The sequence below is a fragment of the Lutra lutra genome, chromosome 9, assembly GCF_902655055.1.
Source record: "Lutra lutra chromosome 9, mLutLut1.2, whole genome shotgun sequence".
NCBI lineage: Eukaryota > Metazoa > Chordata > Mammalia > Carnivora > Mustelidae > Lutra > Lutra lutra.
The window spans coordinates 101,116,985-101,136,063 of record NC_062286.1 but is presented as its reverse complement, the minus strand read 5'-3'; the positions used below and the strand labels follow the sequence as shown (position 1 = coordinate 101,136,063).

At 47.5% G+C, this 19,079-nt stretch overlaps 1 protein-coding gene across 1 annotated transcript in view; it reads left to right on the top strand.

The window, feature by feature from the left end:
• The first annotated feature begins 11,993 nt into the window (after positions 1-11,993).
• Positions 11,994-19,079, top strand: part of BANF2 (BANF family member 2) — a 33,966-nt gene continuing 26,880 nt past the window's right edge. The window contains exon 1 of the mRNA XM_047746492.1: positions 11,994-12,103. The gene's annotated coding sequence lies outside the window, so the exon portion shown is untranslated. The remainder of the gene's footprint in view (positions 12,104-19,079) is intronic.

Sequence of the window (19,079 nt, the reverse complement as noted above, 5' to 3'; positions counted from 1 at the left end):
TTAGGAAAACCATCATAACCAGCTTGGGAATGGGGCTGTGGCAGGAGAGAGAGGTGCAATGATACTTCATGAGGGGCGAGTACGAGGTGAAGTAGGTGAGGGTTGGTGACCATGGGTTGTAAAGGACAGGGATCTGCCTCCTATGAGCCCCTGTTCCTGGCCTGAGTGACACCACTGGGGCAGGACCCACAGGAGAATGAACACGTAGGGGACAGGAATTGGGGAGGATGTTGCATGTTTATTGACATGTGGAATTTGAGGAGCCTGAGGGAAGTCAGGTTGGAGATACTGTTTCTGTGACGCTCAGGTGCTGAGGCCAGTGCGGGTAACACAGACTGGAAAACTAAGCACATGAATGGAGGTTTGAACCTTAAGGACAGAGATGATTGCACCCAGCATATAAAGCTGGAAGCTGCATGTGGATGAGGACAAGAGAAAGCCAGTACTGGAGTCCTGGACAGAGAAAGGAAAACCCACAAAGAATCTGTATCAATCAGCTATTGTTGCATAACAAGCCACTCCAAAACTCAGTGGCTTAAAACAAGGCTTGAGGCTCAGCTGATCTTGGCTGGCCCACGCATGGGTCTTTGGGTGGCCTGGGGTTGACCTCAGCTCAGGACCTCCTATGTGTCAGACCCTGTTCCAGGTGATGGTGAGACAGCCAGGAACAGGGCAAAGGGTTTCCTTTAATGGAGCTCACGTTCTAGTGAGAGACAGAAAGTAGAGAAGTCAACCAATAAATAAACAAGATGAATCAAAATGGTACGAAGGGCTACAAGGAAGAGAACAGCCTCTAGCGATGGAGACAGGCAGGGATCTGGGAATGAGGAGGGCTGTGGTTGTAAAGAACGTGATCAGAGAAAACCTCTTTGAGGAGGTGATGGTTGAGTTGACACTTGAACATGAGAAAAAGCTGATCTTGTTTTGGAAAGAAGTAAGAAGAATCAGCCAAAAAAAAAAAAAAAATCCTGTGGTGGGGAGGAGCTTAAGAGGTGGTTCAGGGACTGAAAGAAAGGCAAGAGGTGAGCAAGGCATGAAGGTACCTACATGCCACCCACATTCCCTAGGAGGTATTGGGAAGCCAATGGGGTTGAGGAGCTTTAAGCAGGAAAGTCTTACAATTTGATTTACATTTTTAAAAAATTAGCATTAGTTAAGATAACAGAATGGTGGATCCCCAGACCAGCTGGGAGTCTTTTGCAAGATTGCAGGCTAGATAAGACTGTTATGCAGGTAAATATTTAACATTTGGTTCTGGAAGCAGAGGCGGAGGAAGTGTTCTTAATTTGCAGCAGTTGCCAATTTCCATGGTGTCAATACTCCTATCATAGCTGATTTTAAGCTGCTGAGTCATTGAACATAAAGGTGGGAAGAAATTTGCAGTAATATGCTATTATATACCACAGAGATAAGCTCATAAATAATCTCCAGTGTGTATGTAATAATAAAATGTAGTGAAATAATTGGAAAGAGATGATGTTGAGTGTTTATTACTTTTGTTCATCACACAATCTGTTTCTTTTTTAAAAATTTAAAAAGAGTTTATTTATTTGAGAGAGGGAGACAGAGCACACATACAAGTAGGGGGAGGGGCAGAGAGAGAGGGAGAAGCAGACTCCTTGGTGACCAGGGACTGCCCCCCCCACCCCAGGATCATGACTTGAGCCAAAGGCAAATGCTCAACTGATTGAGCCACCCAGGAGCCCCTCGTACAATCTATTTCATTGTAAGTTTATATCATTACATCTTTAATAATGGCTACGTTTAATGAACTGCTTGAAAAATTCTTAAAAATGTAACAATCAGCTATCACAAGCCAGCTGGCTCCACACCACTGAATATAATAGTCTTCTGGACCAGAGTGGAGGGTGTGTGTATGTGTGTGTACATGAGAGAGAGAGCGAGAGAGAGAGAGCGAGAGACCCAACAGGATGGGAAATTGTACATGTTCCTGTTGACATTTCTGGACTGTTGACATTACTTGTCTGGATTTCTGACTCATTGGGGTCGGGAGCTCAGTCTGATGCCTCATGTTCCCTGAACACCTAGCCCACTGCCTTGATTCAGGTGTGCACTCGGCTTAGGTCGGGTCTCCCCAAAAGAAGACATTGAGGAAAAAAAAAAAAATTTGAGTAAAGGCAGTTTTTCTTCGGAAGGCGATCCCCAGAATCACGAGGAAGGGAGAAAAGAAGTGAGACCAGGAGAGAAGACAGCTGACAAGCAGTGTGTCTTCAGCAAGTGTCCTCTGTAGGCAGCTGAAGCCCCATTCCATCAAAGAACTCTGGGTGATGGTGTAGAGTATGTCTCAGCATCACCCGAACTGAAAAGCCAGGAAGCTTGGATACTTATTCACTAACACCCCACCATCACTGGTGGGAGGCTGCTTCCGGTATTTCCAGCCCACAAAGTCCAGTCACAGAGCCCTGAGGAAGAAGATCGCTGTGGACCTGCACAGGAATGGAGGACTGGATGTTAACAGACCACCAACAGCCTTGGTCTGAAACTCATGAACACTTCTTGAATGAATGAATGAAGAATGAATGAATGAAGAAGGAATGAATGAACAAACAAACGAATGAATGAACGTAGGGCCCTTTGAGCTCCTTCAAACACAAATTTAAGATCTAGAAGTTTTTTTTTGTTTTCTTTTTTTTTTGTAAGCACATGAGGGTTTATTCAGCAAGCTTAAGCTTGGGCCCAAGTATACCCAACACAGCTGAGTAGGGACTTGGACCCGGAACCGGCTTACAAGATCTAGAAGTTTTAAAAGAGAATGCAGCTTCTTCTCCTCCACAGGCAGCACATTTAAACTTTTGCAAAATCTAGAGCAGAAGCCCTATGATACATCCCAGACGGTTTAAGTTTTGCAGTAGTGTCACTTAAAATCAAAGTAATTTTATTATACACTTGAAGAAAAATTGCTATAGACAGACTATAACCAGTGTCAAAAGGAAAATCAAATTTATGCAAAGAAATTGGACAGTAAGCATGAACCTAAATTACCAATTTTTTAAAAGATTTTATTTATTTATTTATATGACAGAGAGAGTGAAAGAGCATAAGCGGGGGGAACAGCAGAGGGAGAGGGAGAAGCAGGCTCCCAACTGAGCCGGGATCCCGATGCAGGGCTCAATCCCAGGACCCTGGGATCATGACCTGAGCTGAAGGCAGAGGCTTAACCATCTGAGCCACCCAGGTGCCCCCAAAAGTACCAGTTTTTATGGTTGCTGGTAGTGGTAACAGGTAACTGGGGTAAGAATGTTTGGTTTTGTGTGGGTGACATTGGAAGTGAGCTTGGAGTTAGGAGTCTTGCAAGAATGAGGACTAAGCCAGTGGCTGGTTCTGAGTCCCCAAAGAAAGCAATTGGAAAAAAAAATAGATGAAAATAAAAAATAAAAAATTTTTAAAAAATAGATGGATGTTATATATCCAGTGCTTTTACTATTTCTAAAGTGCCTTGTAGATGATCCTTACCAGAACCAGAAGAGGGAAGTATTATTATTGTACCCTTAGTAGCAGATGAGGCAGGCGACTTCACACTATGACAAAGTTAAATAAACCTTGGAGACTCCAGAAAGGGCATCTTTCCTTAACACACCCCTCTGGGCTCTGGAATCACACTCGTCAATCTCAGAAGGGAAGTACCAGTCATGAATAACGTATTGAGGTTCTGAGGTCAGCTTAGCAGCTCTTGAAGGACCTCTTGGGATAAGGTCTGAGAGCCTCAGAGTCAGAAGCACAATGGGGCTTCGTTTTTCCAGCCCTGAGTGGAAAGCATCCCTCACCAGCCTAGCTCGTTAGACATCTTGACTCTTCTCTGTAATTACCAGAGATGATGAACTCAGGACTCCAGAACTTCGTCCCCCATTCCTGATTTACTTCTTTCATTCGATAAATATTTATGGAGCATTGCCGCACACTAGAGTCTATGCTAGGTGCTGAGAATTCAGCAGAGAAGTAGCCCATAGGACCCTATGCTCAGTGAGCTTACAGTCTGGTAGAGATGGGGGCAAGCAATCAATAATTCATTAGACTAACATTCAGCTTGTGGTAAGTGCTCCAAAGTAAATAGAGTGAAATGGTATACAGGAACTGTGAAAGACCTGTCTCCCTTTTTGCTCTTTTTCTTTCCAATCCATCCTGCTTACTTTTAGCAAACTTAACCTTCGCCAGTGACGACTCCCGGCCTGTCTTGCCTCCCCCTCACGAGCCTTAAACCGTTCCCGACACATCAAATCTCCATTTCTCTGCCTGACTTTTGTGGAATTCCATCGCCTGGCGTCCCTCTCCCTTCGCCAAGCTCTGCCTTTCTCTGTCTGTGCCCACCCTGTGCCTCTGCCCAGAGCAGGCTCTCCCCAGCTTTAATCATTCCCTTCCGATGCACCTTCCAAGAGCTGCCCTTGGTCGTTCATCCCAGAATCGGGCGCTAAGTTTGCCCAGTGGAAGGCGCAAAGCTGGATGGGACTTGCTTTCTCTCTGTCCCTGTGGAGCCCACGGAGGTGCTTCCTCCACAAAGCCTCCGAATGCATTTTTCCCCCATTACCAGCTCCACGTAGAGGTCACTCTGGCACGAAAGGCCCCAGAGTTCACAGTCAAGATCTGTGCACAGGAATGACGACTCTTCAACAAAGATAAAAACTTATGAAAGGCCTGAGTCATACGTTTTCCTTCTGAATTCCCTGTGATTTTGGAAGTCCTTTCTTCTATCTTAAATCACTCCTACCTCACCGTGTCCTCGAGTACTCGTTTCTTAAAGCCTTACTCTCCCTGGCTCTAGGGCAGAGCGAAGGGCCCTCGGCTCAATGCGCCATGTCTGCTAAGAGTTCGTATGTCGGTTGATTAGTAAGTGTCTGGCACTTAAAAATTATTATTCTAGACCCTCCTCTGGGTTCTTCCCTCCAGACTTAAAAAGTGCAGCTCCTTCAACCTTTCTTCCACGTCTTTTTCCAACCACTTAATCATCCTGTGGCTCTTCTCAAACTCTGTTAATCAGCTTTTTTTTTTTTTTTTTTGAATCATTAGTGAGAGTTTTGAAGGTCTTTAACCAGAAGAAAAAAAAAAAAGTATACTAAAATTCAGAAGGACCCCGCTAGGACGGTTGGGTTCAGCTCTCTGGTTTGGTTTTGGCAGGCCCCCTACCCAGCTCATGGATCAAGCCAACTGGCTCAGCCCAGCACGACCGCCGGGCCTCTGATCTGAATGTGCACTGCAGAAAAACTAGATTTGGTGGGACGAGAACATTGCCTGTAGCTCCGTTGACACATTTCTTCAGACTGCTATGGTCACTGTGGTCCGAAAAATCCAGGCTTGCTCAGAGACTTGTAAGCCGGTTTAAATCAGACAACTTTGGTTTCTTCTTCTAGTGTTATCTTATTGTGAGTTCATGGATTCTTGTAGAGTTTAGGGGCTATCTGTGGTCTGCTGTCTGTGTGTGTCTGTGTGTGTGTGTGTCTGTGTGTGTCTGTGTGTCTGTGTGTGTCTGTGAGAGAGAGTGAGAGAGAGAAAGAAAGAGAGAGTGCAATGAACTCAGACTAATTCACACTAAAGTATTACTGACTTACCATGCAATGTCCCTCAGACATTTGCATCAAACTGCCTCTAAAGACAAGGAAGAGTGAAGGCAGATATTGTGGATGGGGGGTTCTGGCCTCTAAACCATCTATATCAGGAAGGCTTTCAGGTTTAAATGAATATCCATATAATTATTGCATTCTTCTCCAAAATATATCCATAGGAACAGACTTTCTAAAAATGGGAATCATTGTATTGTTATTTTTATCAGCACTATATGTGTGTGTGTGTGTGTGTGTGTGTGACTACCTTACATGATGCAGATAATATAGGAAAAAGTATCATGAAAAATATTTAAAAAATTATCTGAAGTCCCAGCCTCATAGGTAACATTTTTTTACCTTTTTCCTTCTATGCTATTTTCTACTTGTAAGTATATATTGTTTGTTTTCATATAAGCTTTTAAATGATCTACCACTGTGTAAAAAGATTCTGGCTATTTATCTGGTGGCACTGGGGATAACCCACTTATTTTCCAGTTTGAAAAACAGGACCTCAGGAGTGACCCCTTCAGAAATCAGGCACATTTCAGAAAAGGAAGGAAAAGAGAGGGCAGAAGAACTTTCTGGAAATGTATGGGGTGGACACTTTAAGGGGAAGTGGGGGTGCATTCCTGCCTCTGTTTAGGTCTCCCAGGGCCCTAGCCTGCTCTCAACCTATGGGCAGCAGGGGGCCATCGGTGTGGGCAACCCCCAGGGGTCTTTGCAGCCCACTGCAGGCCAGTGCTGTGCAGTGGGCTGGTTTTCCCCTAAATGACCCACCTACAAACCTACATTAAACTTCTTTGCAGGCAGGCCTCACCCTTCTTCAGCAGAACACTAAACACACCAATTCCTAAAGAAGTGTTTTCTTTCTTTCAGGCAGGAAAACTAATGAGCTCCATCTTTGGCATGGATCAGAAAATTCCACTGTGACGCTGGCAGAGCTTACACCAGCACTAGCACTTTACAGAAACCTCACATTGAGAGCTACGAGGAACAAAGGGAAGGTTGATTGGCCTGATTTCCTTGCTCACAGTCAGGGAAAGAAAAAGGGAGAGGAGAAAGGAACAAAGTACCTGGCAGGGAGAGGTGTGTCCGGTCAGAGGGAGGTACTTTCCCGAGCTGTTCTCAGAACCATCCATCTCCGTGAGCAGCACAATGCCCTCCTTATTCCCCGTGTCCTCACGACACGGTGGCTGACTTGGAGCCTTCTCCAGCACAGGTCGGTGGCAAATGTTCAGACCTGTGGCCGCCGGGCACATCTTAGGCAGATTCCTCCAGCCCCTGGGGTTGGTTCCCTTTCTCAGCAGAGGTGGGAACAAGCTGTGTTTGCCTCACAGTCTCTTGTTTTTGGAAAACAGTTGGCAGACTGAACTGAATAAGTACAGCATGTTGCCTACTTACCAATAAGTATTTGTTCGTTTGTTCAGTAAATGACTCTTGAGCACCTACTATAATCCAGGGGCTGGAGATACGCCATGAACAAAAGGGATGTAGATCCTCCATGCATGAAGGTTTGGGATGGGAGGTGGGCTATCAGAATTAGACAACCAAATAAAATAATTTCAGATATTAAGAACACAGGGTGGCAAGATAGAAAATGACAGTGGGGGGAGGCTATTTTAGGATGCTTAAAGAAAGCCTCAAGTGACATTGCAGCCAAAAGCTGAATCACCCAAAAGAACCGGTTGCCAGAAGATGTAGATCCAGGCGTCTTCTAGGTCGAGAATAGCATGTGCAAAGGCCCTGAGGCAGGAATGTGTTTGACAATTTCAGGGAATTGAGGAAATGCTGATGAGGAAGTCATGGTAATGAGCAAGGTGTAAAGGCAGGGACTGGATTTATTAGGAGAATCATCACATGTAAACTGTAGAGTGTGTTATAATTTGCACAGGGTTTTGAACACACACTATCTCAATTCAGTCATCCCAACATTCCTATTAACTTCCTCAGGGTCACAAAACTAGGGACTAGGCAGACAGGGACTCTGACCAAGAACTCTGTTTGCACAACTCCAGAGGGCACTATCCGTGCAGCAGGGGGAGCCATTCATATCATTGCTTGGAGTTCGAACAGTACACAGCCTGTGCCACTGTACATAGCGACCCTGAGCTAGCTCAGGTCTATTTTCTGTGCTTTTTCTGTGCTAGGGACTGTTGGGAATACAAAGAATAAAAATCTTATTTTAGCCTTTGGTGAACACAGGATGTAGTTAAAAAGAAACAGTATGTGAAGAAATGGTGGATGGTATAAGACAGTTTTTGTTTCTGGCAAGGATATTATGAATAATTTAGTAGGGGATGCAAGATTCAAAATTGGCTTGAAGATTTAGATTGGTGGACATACAGAAAGAGAAATCCATAGGAGTCATCACAGACACATGCAATAGAAACCTAGTATGTTATAGACCACCATAAGCGCTTGCCTCCAGCAATTTGCAACTAGAAAAAAAAAAAAAAGAATGCTTATTATCCTATCATGTAAAAGAGAACCATACAGGTAAAATTTTGGCAACTCTAAGAGAAAAAGAAATCATCTATAATCTCATTAATGAAACACAACTTCTTTTCACATTTTAGCGTATTGCCTTTTGGTTTTTCCTCCTAGGCAGGCAATGTATAGGGGTGTGTGTGTGTGTGTGTTTATCACATGTATGTGAATGTATGGATATGTCATACATGTATATACACCTACCACAAACACACACACACATATTCTTACCTTTATTGAAGTGTAATTTACATGCCTTAAAATTCACACATTTTAACTGTGCAGGTTGACATGTTTTGGCAAACACAAGCACCTGAGTAATCGCCACTATGTTAAAGATCTAGGACATTCCTTTACACCACAACTTCCCTTACCCCATTAGTCACTCCCCCACCCTACCTTACACTCTCCTCCAGGCAATCACTGAACTTTTTTCTGCAGACTTAGACTAGTTTTGCCTACTCCAGATGGAAGGAAGATCTCTGTCTCTGGCCTCTGTTGTTCAGCATGTCTCTGAGGTTTATCATGTATATGTAGGTACCAGGAGTTTGTTCCTCTTTGACGCTAATATTCCCTTATAAGAATGTATAAGAATTTGTTTATTTTTTCACCTGTTAATGAACATTTGGATTGTTTCTCATTTGGGGACATCATGTATAAAGCAGCTGTGAACATTCCTGTACATCTGTGGACGTGTTTTCATTTCTCTGGATAAACACCTGGGAGCAGATTTGCTGGGTCAAACTACCAAGCACTTTTCCAAAGTGGTTGAACCATTTTACGACATAGGGGAGTTCAGTATTTTCCATGTTCTCACCAATATTTCCTACTGCTGTTCTCTTTAACTGTAGCCATTCTCATAAGTGTGTGGGAATTTTAAATTGCATTTCCTTCATCACTAATGATGGGGAGCATTTTTTTCACAGGCAAGCGTTTCCATAGTTGTAATTCTTTGTAGCCTCTGCTTTTTAAATGTACCCTTAATATCGCCATTCTTCTCTGTTTCCCTGTAGTTTTCATGACCATTATATCAATGGCTCCTAATCCTCCAACACGGGGAATCTCTACAATTTATTCAATCATTCCTTTAGTAGACGTTTAAAGGATTTCCAGTTTCCCACATTTCGAAGTAACACTGAAATGAACACATGAAGATCTATGTTTCCCCCATATTTTTGATGATTTCCTTTAAGTTAATCACAAAAATAAGATGATGGGGCCAAAGGCATTTTTTTGGCTTTGGGAGTGTAAACTGTGAGGCGGATATTGAGGCTGCTGCCTTTGAAGGCACAACTGAGGCCCCGTTCTCCTCTCTTAGCTGAGGTCTCAGCATTGGGCCCCTTCATGCATGTGATCCTTTGGTCCAGAGGTGGGGCTAATAGCCATGGTTTTTTGAGTCCTGGGTAATGCCGAAAAGGTTGATGCTGTCTATCATCGACATAATGACCCAGAACAACAGGCTTTGTCCCCCTCCAGCCAAGTTGAAATGTGGGGCAAGAAGAACTCTGGGGTGCTGGTCCCCTGAGAATAATCTGTGAAGGTCCCCAGCCAAGTAGCGACTGGGGCCATTCACTGGCATTTCCACAATTTCTATACACAAAGTGTCCAACTGAAGGGGCCAGAACTTGATTTGAAGAGTGTTTTGATGCCATGTGGGGTGTTTTCATTTGGATTGTATGTTTGTAGGTGGGGGAATCTCTGGGAGGACTGATGCTGATGACGGGAAGGGGTACGTGGAAGGAGTTGGGGGACCACAACCACTGCAAAGATAAGAGAAGGGTTGGATCGACCCTGCCATAGTGCAGGTATGAAGCTAGACACAGACATGGCATGGGTGTGGGCACCTAGAGAAGCATAGTAGTCCTATCTGGTTAGCAGAGACCCTTATCAACCCCTTTACAAGTGTCCAACAACCCCCCAAACTTAGCAAGGGCCATATTTTATATGGTTCCAGGTCCACCTCCCTATTCCTGATTCAGGAGGAATTGTCCAGGGAGAGAAAACCAAGAAGAATTTGCACAGCAAATCAGTCCCCTGTGGGTACCCCATTCAGGCATGCTTATATGGAAGAAAAGGCCTTTGGGCCAGGTTGCCAGGGCCCTTCTTCCCCCGGCCTCCCTCTGAGAGTGTCACCTGAGTTCTTACATTTCCTCAATGTGCCCTTGATGACCCTCCAAAGGGCAACCAGCGGAATGCCTCCATCTGCCTGGAGACCTGACACTCACCAGCAATTTCCAGAAATTCCTGATTGTACTAGTGCCTCAGTATGCATCTTTCCCCCCTCTAAATGTGAACTAACCAAGGACAAAAACCATTCCTTATTCATAATGTCTCAGCCTGGATTCCCCTAGAAGCAGACCTTGAAAGGAGGATTCAAGGACAAGTCGTTTATTTAGAGGCAATCCGAGGAAACTCTAGCAGAGGGCTGGGGAAGTGGGCCAGGAGAGGGAGGGCAGCAAGATAGAGCGTGTTATCGAGCCCGTTGCCCCTGTGAGCAACTGAGGCTCGGTCCCGTAGAGGCCTCTGGAAGATCGCACAGCACAGAGCACGCCTCCAAGCTGCTCCACCCGAGTGGGAGGGAGCTGGGGTATCTATCCACCAACCACTAACGGTCATGGTTGAGGAGGTTCCTGGGGGAGACTTTCATTCCTGGGCTCCCAGCTGCACGGCCTGCAGGCAGAGTGGGCTCCAACAGCTGGGGAAAAGCCCTCAAACCAAGAGACATAGGTGCTGGCAGCTGGAAGTCAGGCCACCTTTGCACACAGAAGTGGGAAAGCCAAGAAGCTGCGGGGAGAGCAGACATGAGCTGTGTCTCCCCAACATGGCTCAGCACTGGCAATGAACAAATCCTCAATAAAGCAGGTTGGTGGAACCCAGAGGGCTCAGCTGGCTTTGGCCCCAAAGCTATAGCTTCTTTTTGTTCTCCAGCAACCCCTGAATACTGCCATCAGCTGGCCGCGTTATTTTAGGATCAAACCCAGAAGACCAGTGAGCACCATTACATTTTTGAGCAATACTTTTTATAAAAGTGTAATCCCTGAACCAGCTGTAGCAGCAGTACCTGGAAATTTCTTAGAAATGCTGATTCTTGAGGCTTACCCCCAGACTTACCAAAGTCAGGAATTCTGGGGAGTAAATCTGTATCTTAACAAGCCCTCCACGTGATTCAAATGTACCCTAAAGCTTAAAAACCACTGTTTCAGGCTCTGAAATTTAGGATAGTGTCCAAGGCAAGGCCCTTTGCTCTTTGGTTAGACTGCTTCCTACTCCCAACCTCAAGCACCAGAGAAGCAAGGGGATGGAACTTCTAGAAACCTTTCAGACTCCGGCTCCTTTTGTCGGTTTTCCTTTTCTTTGCGGGGGTCTTATTAAATAGAAATTGTACCTAATTACCAATCACCTGCAGAGGAAAGCAGCACAGGCATATGAAACTATAGAAGGCACCCTGAGAGGCATCTGCCTCCGGTTTGGCCAGGGAGAGAGGGTGGGGGAGATTTACATTTTTCTGTTTGTTTTCTGAGCTAATATTTAAATTCTTCTGTTTGCCTCTGAACACAGCAGGTGGGCAGTAGGGGAAAAGTCGTGGGTCTGCCTTCGATTTTTAAATCCATCATAGAAAATGGGCAAAGGAAGAGTTAAGTGTTGGAGGTATCCTCCTTGAAGTCAATTTGTGTGGGAAAAATCGAAAGAAGCACTTGGTTCACTTGCATTGACCCAAAGCAGGCCGGAGAGGGGATTCCCGGTACTGGGGTCCCGGTGCCCCACTCAGGCTGATAGCTTCTAGTACGACAGCTGCTTTTCCAGAAGTGTAAGCCAGAACAACTCCCAGAGGTGCTATTTCTTCAGGAAGGACTCCCTGCACCCTGATACCAGGAGTGATAGTGGGCCTTGCGGGGGATCCCAGTGGTGTGACATCACAATGTGTCCCCATTCAGGATCTCAGGACAGACTTGACCCCTAGCCCAGGAGATAAGCTTACCCTCCTAGGACTGGCCTGCACTTCCAGGGCCACGGCAACTGAGACAAGTTGACCTGCGGCGTTGATCTGCCCGGCCTACTTGGTGAGTATTCAGACACTCTGAGAGCCAGGGACAGAAACACAGCGGGAGCTAGCTAGCCTAGTGCCTCAGGGTCCCACACCCAGAGCAGAAGACCCAATCTGGCGTCCAGCGATGCTCCAGGACAAGCCTGAGCCCTTCCCGGGGAAGCGGGCTCACCCGACACAGACACCCCTCTCCTGACCTTGTGCAGGTTGCCATCTGTAGGAACTGATACTCTAATCACGTCCTGGGCCCAGTCTGCCACCTGCCCTGGCTCCCTGGGCAAAGGTCATCTGGGTGCTTGATAGAGGCTCTGGGGCAGGGAGGCCAGGCTCTTAGGTGGCGTGGCCACTAGAGAATGGGCTCAGTGATAGCCTCATAGCAGCGCGAGCAGGGGTAGCCTCTCCGGCAACTCGAGGGATGCTGAGACCCCCTCCCCTCTGCCTCCCCAATGCACATGATGGGCTTCTTCTCTGTACACTTTGCCTTCTCTCCTTGGCTGTTTTATTTATTTTTTTTTTAAGATTTTATTTATTTATTTGACAGAGATCACAAGTAGGTAGAGAGGCAGGCAGAGAGAGAGGAAGGGAAGCAGGCTCCCTGCTGAGCAGAGAGCCTGATGCGGGACTCCATCCCAGGACCCTGAGATCATGACCTGAGCCGAAGGCAGAGGCTTAACCCACTGAGCCACCCAGGCGCCCCTCTCCTTGGGTGTATCGAGTTTCTTCTTTCCCTCTTGGGACACACACAGAGAGAGATTTGAAACCACTATGGGAAGTGAGTAGATGAGTGAGAATACTGGAAGAGTAGGCAACAGGGAAGAAGGTGTGGCGTGTGCGGGGGTGGGGGGGCAGGAGGCTGGCTTTTTCCCAGCTGAGAGCAGTGGCTTGAGGGTGGTCTCAGGCCCGAGGATCTTCAGCAGCCAGCAGGGACAGGCCCAGGGGGCACCAGGAGGCAGAGTCAGCCTCCCCTCACTGGCCTGCCTGTCCATTGGCTCCCCAACTCCAGATGGGCCATTCGCCATCCATTTGCATCCTGCCAGTGCGCACAGGCGCAGAACAGCTCACACACTGGGGTGGTTTGTTGGGGACCGATGATGTAGAGCAGGAGCCTGGCTTTCCCTGAGTGTGTAAAGCAGAGAGGGAGGCAGTCAGGGAAATCTGCCCCCAGGGTTTAGCATCCCTTCTCTGTCTTCTCATGCGACCGCTGACTGCCAGCCTCTTTCTCACATGTGAGGGTCCCAGTCATAGTGATCCACCAAGCCTGCTGGGAACATTGTAGCTCCATCCCAGGCCCCACTGAAAGAAAAGAACAGTCTAGAGGCTGGAGCCAGGGGGGTCCATGGTCCTCTACCAGCAACAGCCCTCATTTGGAAAGGGAAGGAACAAACACTAAGCATCTACTAGGTATCAATTAATTCGTTAATTAATTCTTAATTAATTCTTAATTCCTGACGCCAGGAAGGCGAAGTAGGTGTTTTCTTTTCCTTTCTTTCTTCTTCTTCTTCTTCTTCTCTTTTTTTTTTTTTTTTTAAGGATTTTATTATTTATTTTAGAGAGACAGACAGAGATAGTGAGAGAGAGCACTAGCAGGGAGGAGCGGGAGAAGCAGGCTCCATTCTGGGCAGGGAGCCCAATGTGGGACTCGATCCCAAGGTCCTGGGGTCATGACCTGAGCCAAAGGCAGACGCTTAACCAATTGAGCCACCCAGGTGCCCTGAAGTAGGTATTTTCACGCTCATTTTATAGATATGGAAACTGAGAACAATGTGTGTTCTGGGTGCTGCATTTTAAGAGGGACATTAACCTAGAATCTCTATACACTCCGTATACAGACGAGCATACCCACAGATTAGAGCACTCTGAAAATAGAATGGGCTCCTTTGGGAGGCCGTGAGAGTGCCTTTGGAAGCATCCGGGCAAACTGGGTGCCTTCCGTCAGCAGGGCTGGGACAGGATCCTTGTGATCAGTCGGGAACTGAACCAAAAGCTCTTTAAAAGATGTTCCCTTTAAAAAAAAAAGGGGGGGGGGGGCGCCTGGGTGGCTCAGTGGGTTAAGCCGCTGCCTTCGGCTCAGGTCATGATCCCAGGTCCTGGGTTCGAGCCCCACATCGGGCTTTCTGCTCAGCAGGGAGCTTGCTTCCTCCTCTCTCTCTGCCTGCCTCTCTGCTTACTTGTGATTTCTCTCTGTCAAATAAATAAATAAAATCTTTAAAAAAAAAAAAAAAAAGATGTTCCAAATCCCAGATTGCAGGATCTGGGTCTCAAAACCATGCTCACCTTCCATGTTTGAACCCAAATGGGTCAGGCCTTCCAGGGGGGCTGCTAACTGTTGGCGGGGAAAGCTTGGAAGGAACCGTAGGGACCGGCTCCCCCAACCTGCTGGGCTGCATATAGGAAGCAGGTGGCCGGGCTGGTTCTGGGTGGGGGTGATCCAAGGCCACGGAGCCAATTCCCAGCATGACTATGTGTTGAATGAATGAATGAAGGTGTGACAGTGCCAGGACTGGAACTAGCCGGAACGCTGATCAAACGTCCCTTAGCCATCTCTTTCCTATGAAGATTATGATTCAGCCAACACTTACTGAGCACCTACTGTATGCCAGGTGTGTTCACTGAGATGATTTCACGTAATCGGCCCCTCACCCATCAAGTGGGTGTCATCATCCACATTTCTCAGACAAGGATGGTTGTGTAACTGCCCCAAGGGGTAGGGGACTTAGAGAGGCACCACGAACATAATGACAGTGCAGGTCTCGCCAATTCCAAGGAGAACAGGCACCTACACCTGCAGCTGCCCAGCCTGTGCAGGGAAGCACCTTCCTATTTATCCTTCCTAAGGACAAACTGCTGGTGACTTGCCCAGCTGCTCAGGGGCTATTTTGCCTCCTCTTGGGCTTGGTCCTGGCTGCTGTTGGGCTCCCCGTGGGCCCGCTTCATTCACGCCCGTGCCTCTCGCCCTGACGGGACAAAACGGAGTGACTGTTTCCACACCAGCAGATGTTATGCGCCAAGGAAGAAAATATGCTAATCAAAATCAGCTTTGGCTAATTGTAGCAATTTCCCTTCTGCGCATTGCCCTGAAATAGTAGCCACGCTCTGTTCTTTTTTCCACATCAGGGAGCCCCCAAACTGGCAGCTTAAATGAGGTTGCAAAGAAGTCAGTTAAACAGGCCTTTTTGCTGCCAGTTACCATGGATGAAGCCTTGAACATGCTCTCCTGGTAAGACCTCAGTTCCACCATTCGTGGCCTTGGCATCTTGCTGTGGATCATTCAGACGCACTGTTGGGCTACAAGAACCTCATTTAATCCCGGGGAAAAGCAGAACCTCAAGGGATTTAATGAAGCGCCAAGCTCAAGAGCACATGGTCTGACCTTGAACCCTGGTTTGCCCGTGGTTTGTTCTATAGCCAGCGCGGGCTGACTGCACTTTCCCCACTGAGGGAGATATTCTCATCTCTGCGCTCCCATATGGTCGCCAGGAGCCACATGTGGCTATGGAGTGCTGGAAATGGCTAGTGGGACTGAGGAACCGCATGTCAATTTTAATTTTAACAGAAGTTTGACTTTAATAGCCTTTATGTGGCTAGTGGTCACTGGACCGGACAGGGCGATTACAGACGTGCCAACTTTTGTGACTTCATCTCTTGACCTCATTTCCCCCTCACCCCCCCCTCGTGGGGCCCCCCTCCCACTGCATTCACCAGACCTTCAGCCTATGCCTCCAACAAGCCAAGCTGTTCCCTGGGGGCTTTGGCAGCATCGCCCTGCCCTCGGGTCATTGTATGGTGTGCCTCTGTCTACCATCACCGCCTCAGATCTGGAGTGTCTCCTCAGAGCACCTTTCCCGACCTTGTCTGATATCGTAGTACCCGGCACCACTCCCAACTGCTGCTGATTTCTCCCTAATTATCATGTGTCTTAGCTCAGATTGCTATAACAGAGCATCACGGACTAGTAAACCACTGAACGCGTCTCACTGTTCTGGAGGGGAGAAGTCTGAGATCGGGGACAGCATGGGCAGGTTCTGACCAGGATCTGCTCCCGAGTGGTGGACAGACCTTTCCTTGTGGTTGCCTCACGTGGTGAAAAGAGAGCTTTTTAGGGTTCCTTTTATAAGGGCAGCTAATCCCATTCATCAGCGTTCCACCCTAATCACCTAATGACCTAATCACTTCCCAAAGGCCCTGACTCCTACGACATCACTCTAAGGGTTAGGAGCTCAACAGACGAATGCTAGGGGTGGGGGTGGGGGCACACACATTCCAGCATGGCATTGTGTTTGGGTAGTTTCCTGGCTACTGCCATCTTCCTTACAGGAACTTCAGCCCTGCAAGAGCAGGGGTACTATCTCCCGTGATCACTCCACCCCAGACCTGGAACAGAGTCTGGAAGAGCACCTGGCAGGTGGAAAGTGCTCAGCATAGTGTCTAGAGCGAGTGAACACCTTGCAGGAGGAAAGACAGTCATTGCCTCAGTAGACTTGCTGTGGAACCCAAAATGTAGGGGTTTAATACAGCGATGATCAATTATTTCTCCCAGTGCCCTCCGTCAGAAATTTGGGTAAGGCTCAGCTCCACGTGGCACGGGCGAGTGTCACTCTCTCATCCTTCTGGAACTCACATGGCCTCCATATGACATCTCGGGTTGGTTAATCAGACTTGATGACAGCTGGCTTTTGAGGGACGAAGCAGAGCTGCCAGTCTTCTTGAGGGCTAAGCACAGTCCTGGCCCCACCACCTCACCACATTCTGTTGGTCCAGGCAAGTCCCGCGCAAACCCAGATGAAAGCGTCCAGGAAACTGTACATCCTCTCCCCAGTGGGCGGGGCATCTGGAAAGGAAGGATCTGGTGGCAGCCATCTTTAATCACTGCTACAGTCACTACCAATAACCCACTAGTGGTGGGGTTCTGAAACTGAATGGTGCACAGGCACTACTTGGGCCTTGTTAAAATGGAGATCCTGATTTGGTAAGTCTGGGGGTCTTACCAAGACCCCTAAGTCTGAGATTCTGCATTCCTAACAAGCTCCGAGATGCCACTCCTTGGGTCGATGACCATCAGAACCACAGGCAAGGCTGTATTAGAGTGCAATCCTGTCAGGGCTGGCCTATGTTTAGGTTTGGCCCTTAACACAACCACTGGTGCGTCATTCCACTGGGTTGAGAGTTGTCCATTATCAGCAGGGTCCATGTGATCAGTTCTTTCTCCCCTGGTCCCCAGGCTTTGCCCACGCATGGCCACAAGAACCATCCCATTCCATCTCCCACATGCTTCCCACGCATTGCTTTTCCAAGCTCCTTCCTCCTTTTCTCTAATATTGGATTCCCAGCACATCTCTTGTAAAATTGGTGGGGTGGGGTTCTTTCAGTTACAGGTAGAATCAAACTCAAATTAGTTTAATGGAAAAGGATTGTTGGGCATGCTATGGCTTCAGGAATGGCTGGATCCAGCCTCTCAGTGATTTTTGTCCTTAAATTTTCACCATCATCAGCTCTGCCTCCCCTTGGAGATCTCTCTATAAGGCTCTCTCAAAGTGAAGGAAGAGATGACCCCTGCTTTGCAACCACACCAGGAAGAAGGCACCATTTCTTTCCTAATCTTTCAAGCAAAAATGCCAGAGTTCTCTCTTCTTGATCACACCGGAGTCCCTTGTCCACAATGAACCAATCATGGTGACCAGGAGGATGTGTTACCTCAACAGGTCATAGGTATGCTCCTGGAGCCCAATATTAAAGCCAGCTCCTCCCAAGCCTAGTGGAATGGGGTCAGGAAAGGTGCAAAAATCATAAAGGAGAGAGAGCTCTTGAGAAGGCAAGAATTCACCACAGTTTTCCGTGAGAACAGATGTTCTGTGATGGCTGGGGAAGCAGAGGCCAGGGGCCTTATCAATACCAGGGAGCCCACAGCCAACCAGGCCTGTTGGCTTCCAGCACAGACTCAGAGGGGCTGAAACCTTTAGTACCAAAAAAGCCTTGAAAACTGACCAAGGCAGGTTCCACAGGACTCTGGCCCAAGGGATGTTAATTGATGTTACTTAAAAGGCTGTGTGGTCTAGGAAGTTTAGAAAACTGTGGGTTAGGCCAAGATGGCGGTTGCCTTGCTATATAGACTTGTCAGGGCCTTGAATAAGTTAGAGTACACTGAATCCTTAAAGAGTGAAGGGAAAAGATGAAGGCTATTGTTCTTTTGAGCACACTTTGAAAAATTATCAACCTAATGCCACCTCATCCATTTTATAGATGAATACACTGAGACTGAGAAAGGGAACATAATTTGAGCAAGTTAATATAACTCATTAGTCTGAAGCTTCTCTCCTACTGTGACGTTGACAAATCTGATGAGGCGTTGGAAAATCTGCCTTGTAGCTCAGGGAGGCCTATGCCCCCAAAGCTGGTTGTTTTCCTTCTCCCTGAAGGATGTTTGTTCTCCTCTCTCCCAGACATCCTTTGCAGTGGCTCTTAGGCTTCCCGTGGCATGGCCCCTGTGAGGGGCTCCAGCCTCCCTAAGTGCTGACCCCTGCCTGGGACCTGTCCCTTGCTGCTGCCAGCCTGATGGGAACCACTGACCTGGCAGGAAGCCCTGTGGGTCTGGACTTAGAAAAACACAGCCACTTGCCCAGCAAGATGGAGGCATTCTGAGGCTGAAGAATTGAAGGCTGAAGGTTGGCCAGATGTAGACGAACAGCCACAGTCAGGGCACCGGGAGTGCCAGACAGGAGGGACCGGGGAAATCAGGATCCTGGGGCCAACTGTGCACTGGAAATCCAGACAGAGATTGTGTGTCAGGGCCATGGCGTGAGGTGGTGGCTGTCACCACAGCACCTCTGAGGACCTGTCTGGTGTGAGCACTTCATGTGTGGTGCTTTCTAAGCCACTCAATGGCCCACATTGATAAACAATAGAAAGTGGCCATTGGTCAGTTGGCAGAACTCACAAGTGTTAACTCAATTGAAGGATTCAAGCTCCTCTCCTTGCCAAGTAGACAGTCGTGGATG